This window comes from Malus domestica, chromosome 15, assembly GCF_042453785.1.
Source record: "Malus domestica chromosome 15, GDT2T_hap1".
Lineage (NCBI taxonomy): Eukaryota > Viridiplantae > Streptophyta > Magnoliopsida > Rosales > Rosaceae > Malus > Malus domestica.
Genome location: NC_091675.1, coordinates 39226373 through 39236083, shown reverse-complemented (window position 1 = coordinate 39236083; position 9711 = coordinate 39226373). Strand labels below are relative to the sequence as shown.

The 9711-nt window shown below is 39.4% G+C and overlaps 1 long non-coding RNA gene across 1 annotated transcript; it reads left to right on the top strand.

The window, feature by feature from the left end:
• Positions 1-4499: 4499 nt before the first annotated feature.
• On the top strand, positions 4500-6820 carry LOC139192521 (uncharacterized). The gene is made up of 5 exons (XR_011576720.1): positions 4500-4657; positions 4741-4900; positions 5006-5074; positions 5627-5685; positions 6637-6820. It is a non-coding gene; the product is annotated as an uncharacterized lncRNA (long non-coding RNA).
• The last annotated feature ends 2891 nt before the right edge of the window (positions 6821-9711 follow it).

Below are 9711 nucleotides of genomic sequence, written 5' to 3'. Positions count from 1 at the left end.
TTGCCGTGCTCACCTACTCAATTCCACCAGAATTTTGTGTTAAACAAGTCCATCCTTTTCCTATAAATACCATGGCAGCAACCTCATTCAAATCATCCAGAAATTAACCATTCTCCAAGCCTTCCCTTGCCTCTCCCTACATATCTAAACCTTCCCCATCCATTCCTCCATATAACCAACCATTCAACCACCATAACCACCTTGTGCCGCCACCATTGAAGGAGAGGAGGAGTAGTGCCATGCTTATGCAATCTGCAACTATTAGAGTGTTTGGAATTCTTTCTTCTTTTAATTCTATGTTCATGTTTAATTTAACTTGCTGTTCAATTATGTTAAACATGTGGAACTAATTTCTTTTAGTTAGAGGCAAATTTGAAGCCATGGACATATGTTGGTTATGATTTGTTTTACTCCATTTATGAATTCATGAACTTTAGATGTGGTTTACTTTTCTGTTTTGATTAAGAACTTGTTTATGTATGTGGGTTGAGGGTCGACACTTAATTTGCATGCCTAAACTTGATGCTAGGATATAAGGGAATTTCACCTAATCTTTATGAACTTATATTCATGAGTAGTAAAGATCGCTAGTCACGATTGTGTTTAAGTAAACCCTAGGCTGGATTAACATGCGTATTCCATAGTTATGAATGCCTAGTCAATGTTTATGATTTCCGTTGAACTTAATGATCTTTGTTGAATGTCTCTATCATGCGTATTCCATAGTTAGGGACTTTGATGAGGAATAATTTGGTTGTAATGCGTATTCCATTCAATCCAATGAATCTAGGGAAATCTAAGAGTTAATTTAAGCGGACCTAATTAACTTGAAACATTGTCATTCATCGTTTGTTGAAGTCATAACTGGGAATCAAATTATATGCATATGTTCATGTGTGGATAAGGAACCCTCTAACTAGTTTCTCATCATTCTATTTGATTGGATCATATTTATATATATTTTTACTTCGAATTCACTCGTCTTTTCTTAGTTAGTTCCTTATATTTTTGAGCTATTTACGTTATTTTTGTGTTTATAGGATTTGTTATGCAAAGAAAATAAAAATAGAACAAGTGAAATTTTATGTAATAAATTCGTCAAAACTGTCTGTGTAGATCAGCTTTTAAATTAAATTAAAAAAAAAATAATAATGATAAGTCATGATGATGTTTGAAACATCATCATGATTCATGTTTTGAAGGGAGAAGATAATACACGGAATGGTGGAAGGAATAAGAAAATAAAGAAGTGGGAAGGCATGGGAATGATTGAGGAATAAAGTGGAGTGGATGGCATTAAGGAAAAGAACCGAGCAGAAACGGAAGGACAGAGAAGAGGCACATCTGGAGAGTGAATAGACACGGACAGCAGTGCGCAAGAGTGGAGGACACACTGGCATAAAGAAAACAAATAATAAGGAATGAGGAGAGAGATATAGAAAACAGCATGGCAGACAAAGAAGAAAGAAAAGAATAAAAAAAAACTAAGGATAGACCGACAGAAACAAGTGGAGAAATCACGGGACAGCCAAGAGAAGGGAGAGAGCACGAAGGCAGAGAGAGGAGACTGACAGAAGTCAGGCGGGGAGAGAGAGGTCAGAGGGGGTGCGCAGAGGGAGGGCAGAGAAGCACAGAAAAACCAGGAAGAGCTTAGCTGCCCTGGCAGCTTCGGAAAAGAAGCAACAAAGCTGCCAGCGAAAAAGGAATAAAAAAATTGAAAGAAGAATAAGGGAGAGGGCGCGGGGAGAGACTGGCGCAGGAAGAGGAGAGGTCAGAGGCACGGGATTGGAAGGCAGGTCAGAGGCACAGGAGAAAAACACAGACAGACAGAAGCAGCAAGCTGCCTTCTCTCTCGGTTAAATCTTTCCAAACTTATATTTTATTTCTGTTTTAATAATGTGTAACTAAATTTATTTTGGCTAGAGGTTAATTCAAAGCCATGAATATATTTGTAATATGAATTGATTACCTTCAGTTGTGATTTCTGAGTTGTGATTTAATTTGCTTAACTGCTTGATTGATAACTTATTTTTGTATGTCGATTAAGAATGCATACTTAATTTACATGCATGAATTTGATGCTAGAATATAAGTGAATTTCACCTAATCGTTATGAACTTATATTCACAAGTAGTGAAGGTTGTTATCCACAATCGTGTTAAGTGAATTCTAGGCTGGATTAACATGCGTATTCCATAGTTATGAATGCCTAGTCAATGTTTATGATTTCCGTTGAACTTAATGATCTTTGTTGAATGTCTCTATCATGCGTATTCCATAGTTAGGGACTTTGATGAGGAATAATTTGGTTGTAATGCGTATTCCATTCAATCCAATGAATCTAGGGAAATCTAAGAGTTAATTTAAGCGGACCTAATTAACTTGGAACATTGTCATTCACAATTTATTGAAAGAACAACTGAAAATCAATTTAGGTTGCATATGTGTCATGTGTGGAGAAGAACCCTCTAGCTAGTCCGTCACCTATCCTTTCACCTTAATTTCATGCTTTTGTCAATTCTGTAATTTATTTAAGTTTAATTTACTTCTCGTCAAAACCAAACCCCCCCATTATTAAATTATATTATTTAGTTAGTTTTCATTGTTGTTAGTCTTTTAATTCAATTTCCGTCCATTTCAATTCCTAGTGTCTAATTTGATTGTTTTCATTATTTTGAGTCATTCTAAGTGTGTTTCGAGTTATTAGAGTTTTTAGCCTAGTTTTGTGTCCTTGAGTCTTATTTAATATTTTTAAATTAATTTAGAATAGATTAGCAATCCCTCCTAATCCCCGGCCTAGAACGATACCCTACTTACATCTATACTACAATTGTCAAAAAGAGGGTTTAATTTGTGTGTCAAGTAATTCTCACATCAAATTTTGGCGCCGTTGCCGGGGATTAGCAACTTTGCTAATCCCTTTATTTTTGTTTTTGTTTATGTTTATATTGGTGTTTGTGTATTTTACTTTTGATATTTGATTTATTTTTCTTTCTTTGATTTTAGGTACAAATGGAGCAAGACATGGCACTTGCGACCATTCAAGCTCAATTGGCACAGCTCACTGCTCAATTCACTCATAATGCCGAACGGACCACAATGCCAAGTGTCCCTACATTTGATGTGCCCTATGGGCAAGGATATCAACATCCTCAATTCACTGTGAACGAAGATGCTTGGGGTTATCAAGGCTATGATCAACCAAGCAACAACATGTTTTCCAACGCTTACAATTCGGCTTGGAGAGATCATTCAAATTATATGTGGGGGGAACCTCAACAATTCCAACAAGATGGATATTGGCAGCAAGATGAGGAGTTCTCTTCAAAACCTATGCAATATGCTCAATCAAACTCAGGTTCGTCAATAAATTATAATCAAATTCTTAATGAATTAAATTGTTTGGTGCAGGGCTCACAAAATCAAGCCAAGGAGGCTCAACAAGATGCATATTGGCAGCCATATGACAAGTTCTATTTAAGACCTATGCAGCCACCACAGCATCCCCCACAACAATTCCAATCAAATCAAAGTATGCCCGTGAATTATAATGAAATTCTTGAAGGACTAATTTCTTTGGCGCAGGGTTCACAAAAAGAAGAACAATTGCCGCCATCAGAAGAGTTCTATCAGTGGCCATATGAACCGTCACAGCCACCACAACAATCAACCCAATTCAATTCAGGTATGTCCTTGGATAATGATACACTTAATAAGTTACTCACCTCTTTAAATCAGGGAGTAGAAAATCAAAACCAGGAGATGCAAGACCGAGTCAAAAGAGTGGACGAATTGGAGATGCAAGTTGGGCAGATTGTGGAATTCATGGCACAGATTCGAGATCAAAGTGAACTTTCCAACTCAAAGATTGCAAATTCAAAAGCAGAAAGTGAAATCGATGAAGCCATCACTTTGGAAGGTGACATGAAGGATGAAGCTGTCCCAGAACCATCCAAACACAGCCCGAACATGGATGAATTGCTGCTGCAAGCAGAAGAGGAGGAGGACGACCTGGGCAGTTTAGAAGAATTCTTGCTGCAAGCTTCTCAAATCCCTATGTCATCCAACTCAGGTGAGGAAGTTCTAAATTCACTTCATTCTAACATTATTCCACCGAACGTCCTTTGTCCTTGCAGGTTTTTGATTCCAAATATCAAAGAGAGTGAAAAAGACATTGTGGAAGCTCTTCCAAAGGTGCAAAGTGATATCCTAATTCTTGGTGCACCAAAACAAGTTCCCGATGGTATTGAAACTGTCACAGCCCGTCCCAGAATTTTTAATTCCGAGGACGTGAAAAGACGAAAATGCCCTTAAACGGGACTAAGGGGCGAAAATTTAACAATTGGTTTTACTTAAAGTTCCTAAGTTATTTGGTTTTAGGAACTTAAGCTAGGCTTAAGTTTGGATTTTTATGTTGGAATCTATGAAATTGGGATTGGGTTGGACACGTGGGATCCCCACACCTCAAAACCCTCCCCATAACCCGTAACATTGTCTCTCTCTCTCTCTCCTCCCTCACGAAACTCTCAGTTCTCTCTCCCTCTCCTTCGAACTCACACGGACCACCACAAAACCACCCTAAATCTATACCAACGACGAATCTAAGACCACCATTGGAACCCTGAAGACTTCACGAGCACGATGGTATCCATTTCAGGTAAGTTCTACTTCGGGAAACCCTAGTTTTTAAGGTCCCGTGTTTATGTACTGTTCATGATCTTTTAAATGGTTACGTTTTAGGACAATCCAAGCTCATAGTGAGCTTAGTGAGGTCCCAAGGAAGCTCGGAGTGCTTCGTTGGAAGTTTTTGGACGTAAGAACACGGAGATCGACAAGTTCAAAGTTTGGCCGGAGTTTTCGAGGCTTTTTCCGGCGAATCCCCGGCAAGTTAGGAGTCGAGGTAGGTATCAATCTCTTCATCTCGTCAAGTACTACAACTTTCCTTTTTGTTTCACTCAATTTCGTTGAGTATTGAAGAAGTTATACTCATTTGAAAAATACCCAGTTTCCGGCGACCTCCGAGGCTTTCGAGGCAGTTTCCGGCCAAACCACGGCAAACTAGGTGTTGTGAAAGGTACCATTCTCTTTTTCTATTCAAGGGCTACAACTTTCGTTTTTGAATCACTTGATTTCGTTGAGAAATGACAAAGTTATGGCAATTTGAAAAACAGCCGCCGGAAAAACCAGTCCGGCGACCCAAGGAAGAAGAAGGTGCGCGTGGGGGCGCGTGGACCCGTGCCTTCCTTGGCGCGTGGGGGCGCGTGCTACAGTAAAAAAATTATTTTAAAAATGTGTCGACGTCCGTGACGTCGAGTAGATCACTGTGGTATATTCATATACCTAAATTGAGCACCGTATGAGAAAGTTATTAAAGATAGTTGGTTAGGTGTTCGAATAACGTTTTATAGTTTTCGCATTAGGTGAAAATGTGAATTGATGATCCGACCGTTGGATGGTAATGAAATTTTAGGATGTTATCCTAGAGATATATTGTGGACCTCTGGAAGTTATGGATTTAAAATCTGAGTGGCAGATCTTCCGGATCGATCTACGTAGTGACGTATTTTATATAAGTTATATATTCTATCGATATGAATTCTGAGGTTGGATTTGATTACTGTTCTAGGCGGCGATCGTCATGACGCCTTGGCGTATTGTGCTAGGGAGTTGTAGGGCGAACTCCAGGTGAGTGGGCAGTTTTGTTTTCCGTATATATATATACTTGACGTTTTCCCAGAAATTGAAATTTAATGAAAGTATGCTTTAAATGCAATGTATAAAATTATATGAAAAGTATATTGAAATGTGAATTGAGATGCCATGCATAAAAGTATATGAAAAGTATATAGAAATGTGAATCGAATTGCCATGCATGAAATGATATGAAAAGTATGAATTGAGATATGATGCATATATATGAAATAGTGCAGTGGACGCACAGGTGAGTATCAGGTGAGTATTATTATTGTTATAATGATGTTGAGATATGTTGAGCTCATAAACTGCACCTTGGTATTAGTGCTTATTATTATTCACCGCATCGCATGCTCACCTTGGATCCAAGTAGATGCTAGTCGTACAGACCACCGGGGGTGGTTCCGACATGCCAGTCGTATAGACCATTAGAGGGGTTCCGACTGGTAGGTGACCTTAGATTATGTGCACAGATGATTGATGAGAGAAGCACTAGAGCATATTATTCTACCATTAAGTCGTACAGATTACATTAGGTAATTCCGACTTATGTGCAGTGTAGTGCCGTACAGGTCATACTAGGTGACTCCGGCATGGCCGTACAGGTCACAGTTGGTGACTCCGGCTAGATGATATTTTGAGCTCTAGATTCAACCGTACAGCACCATTGTAGGGTCTCCGGTTGATTATTTTCTTTCACCTGATTTATGTTGATGCATTCATATTATACTGTTGAATTTAGACATGGCATGGCATAATTGTAATGAAAAATGTTGAGATAGTGATTTGAAGTTTTGAGAATATATATGTATATTTATATTTTACATTTCTGGGAAAGTATACAAGTTTTACGGAGAGGGGTTACAACGTTTTGAGAAATGTTTGGTTTTAGAAAAGAATTGTTTTACTGACCCACTCAATTTTGGTTTTGCGCCCCTCCAGGTTCAAGAATCACAAAGGTGTGGTGACTACGAGGAATTTGACGGTGTTCTGACAGATTGGACAAAATTAGGACTCACCTTCGGGTGTATCAACTTATAAATTGTATAATTAAAGCTTCCGTACTGTGCAAATGGTTACGTCACTCTCACGTGACGGCCAGCATGCCCTCCTTCGGGACGGGGGTGTGTCAGAAACGTTCAAAGAACCTTGCACACCAAGAAAAGTGATTCAAGAAAATGAAGTGGTTGAAGCATATCAAGAATACATCCAAGAGGTTGTGCATGAGACAATCAAGCCCAAAGCAGTTGAGTTTGATGACACGGGACAAGCCACAACCATCATAGTAAACCTGGCCAAGTTCAAAGTCCCGGAAATGTTCAAAAATGTGGTGTTTGTCATTGAGTTTGTGTCGGAAAAAGAAAGTAAGCCATATTCTCCAATTTTAATTTTAATTTATACTAACATGTTTCTGATTTTGATGATTCAGGCACCCACTCTTGAATTTAAACCATTGCCGAATCATTTCAAGTATCACCTCCCATTAAAAGATAAATTCCATGCTTTGGAGCCGAGGGGAGTTTAAAGGAAAGATTCGTCCGACTGCGGACGTTAAAGCAAGCACTTCTTGGGAGGTAACCCAAGCATTCAACTTACACCCTTATCTTTACTGCTTTCATTTTGTTTTGTTCAGTTAGTTGTGTTATTTGGTTGATTTCTGTGAGTTTGTGTTATTTAGTTTAAGTGTGGGGGAAGGTTAAGCAAAGTCTTTTTACATTGATTTACATATTTTACATTGATTTAAAAAAAAAAACATAAAAGTAAAAATATTTTACAATGATGTGTAAACTAATAGCATTCATTGGTCAGGTGGTGCTTCAGTAGTCGGCGGAGCTTCAGCAGTCGGCGGGGCCACGGAAGGAGGAGGTATCGGAGGTTGATCAGTTGGAGCTTCACTACGCGGTGCCGCCCCAGAAGACGAAGGCAGATGCGGTTGGAACAAACCCACAAACCTTCGGTGATCAAGTAAAATTTGACCATCATTTTCCTGCAGCTGGTCAATTTTCCTGTTCATGTTTGTGGCATAACTGTGTGCAAGCTTATGCAATTGTTTATTTTCATGCTTGAGTCCTCTAATCTCCTATTTGAGACTCTGTATTTCAGCCACCAACGATTCAACGTGACGGGTTCGAGCAAATAGGCGTTGGGCCATGTTGGACACAGAACCCGCACACTGCACGCTAAGAGCCAGAGACTCCTTAACCGCCAATTCATCAGACCGTCTAGCGAGCAGTCTGTTATCTCTGGGGGTGACAAGGTTCCGGGCCACCACCGCAGCGGTCATGTCATTTTTCATCACCGAATCCCCCACGGTAAGGGGACCGGTTGGGGATATGAAGGATGGGCGCCATATGTTGTCTGGTGAAGGCGAAGCTGCCTCTTCACCAATGTTCAAGTCAAAACGACGATCGGAAGGGCCAAACATTTTTCAGAGGTGGTGAAGAAAGAAGAGATCGGACAGATTAAGATTTCGGAAGTGCAAGAAGGGAGTGTTTACAGGAGGGAGCTCAAGTGTGTTGTGGAACAAAATTAACGCCTCTATAAAAAGAAGAAATAAAAGAAGCGCTCCTCAGCAAAAGAGGCGTCCTCTCGCAAATCGAAGAGTCGGGGCTCCTTTCTCAAAAGCCGGATTCTTTTCTCAAAAGAGGCGTTTCATTTCTTAAAAGTTGGGCTTACTCAGAAACCACGAGCCGAACCCCGGATTTCAAAAGATCAATTTGTCCAGACGTGTCGTCACTCGTCACATGCAACTGGCAGCTTTGCGGAAATTACGGGCAGCTTTGTCAGAAAGCGCGTAATTTGTACTATTCATCCATCCACCGGCTGCCGACAATGAGTGAGGGAATAGTTCCGGTTGTGAAGAAAAGTCCTATAAGTATCTACCTTCGCCTTCCACAGCAAAGGCACACCCTCTCAGCACTTCTTCATCTCCGAGAATGTATTCCCAAAGAAACCTCTCAAGTCACTCTGTATTTTTCATCCCCTGGGATACCCCTGCAAACAACCCATTCAGAGCACAAGTATCTCATATCATGCATTCTCCATGTCCTTTTCCTTGTCTTTGTTCTAACCTGCAGGACATGGAGAAATTGCTCTCGAGTACTCGTCTTCCACTGCTGATGTACTTCCAAAGAAGCTACCACATCTACCTGAAGAACAGATAAGGCAAGCGAAAATGATACCAGCAGCATGTGGAGACAACGTGCAGAAGAAACAAGCAGAGAAGAATGCAGCTTGCACAATCAACCCAGCATAAGGAGTCTGAGTTGAAGAACTAGAGAAGCTGCCACATCTGCTTGGAGAACAAATAAGGAATTGAGCCTGCACAATCAACTCGAGAGCAGAAGGAATCTGAGTTGAAGAACTCAAGAAGCTTCAACAACATCGCCAAAGAGCAAAGCCTCGCCGTACAATATCATCAAATCATCCCTTGCAAGTAAAAAGCTAAGTGTCGCCCCGTTCAAGAGGAAAGCTGTGGAAAGTCAACAAGCACGACCAATGATCACTTATTAGTTCTATTCATTGTCTTTTATCGTGATTTTCAATTTTTCGTTTGCAATTTGTTTTTTACATTTTCTTGCGTTACTTAACTGAATTATTTCTTTTCTTTGCAGGAATTTTTGGTTATTTCCACCCTTGAAGTTGATTGCAGAATTTTAGCTTGGGGGGGTCATCGCTTGGTTTTACTGCAAACTAGGGAAGTTTTCAGTCCAATTGCTTTATTTTGTTTCTTATTATTTATTTATTTTATTTTTATTTGCATTATAGTGTTTTCTGACATTAGGGACAATGTCCAGTTTAAGTTTGGAGGTAAAGAGTATAAAAAATGACCAAATTGAAATTTTTTTGTACCTTCAACTACGAACGGGTTTCATTTGTTTCCATGTTGTTGCTTTTTGTTTTCTTAATTAGTTTTGTTTTCTTTAAAAAAACAAAAAAAACAAAAAAAATTAAAAAAAAAATCGGAAAATTTAAAAATCCAAAAATATTGTCTTGTTTCCCTTATTGTTTTGAATT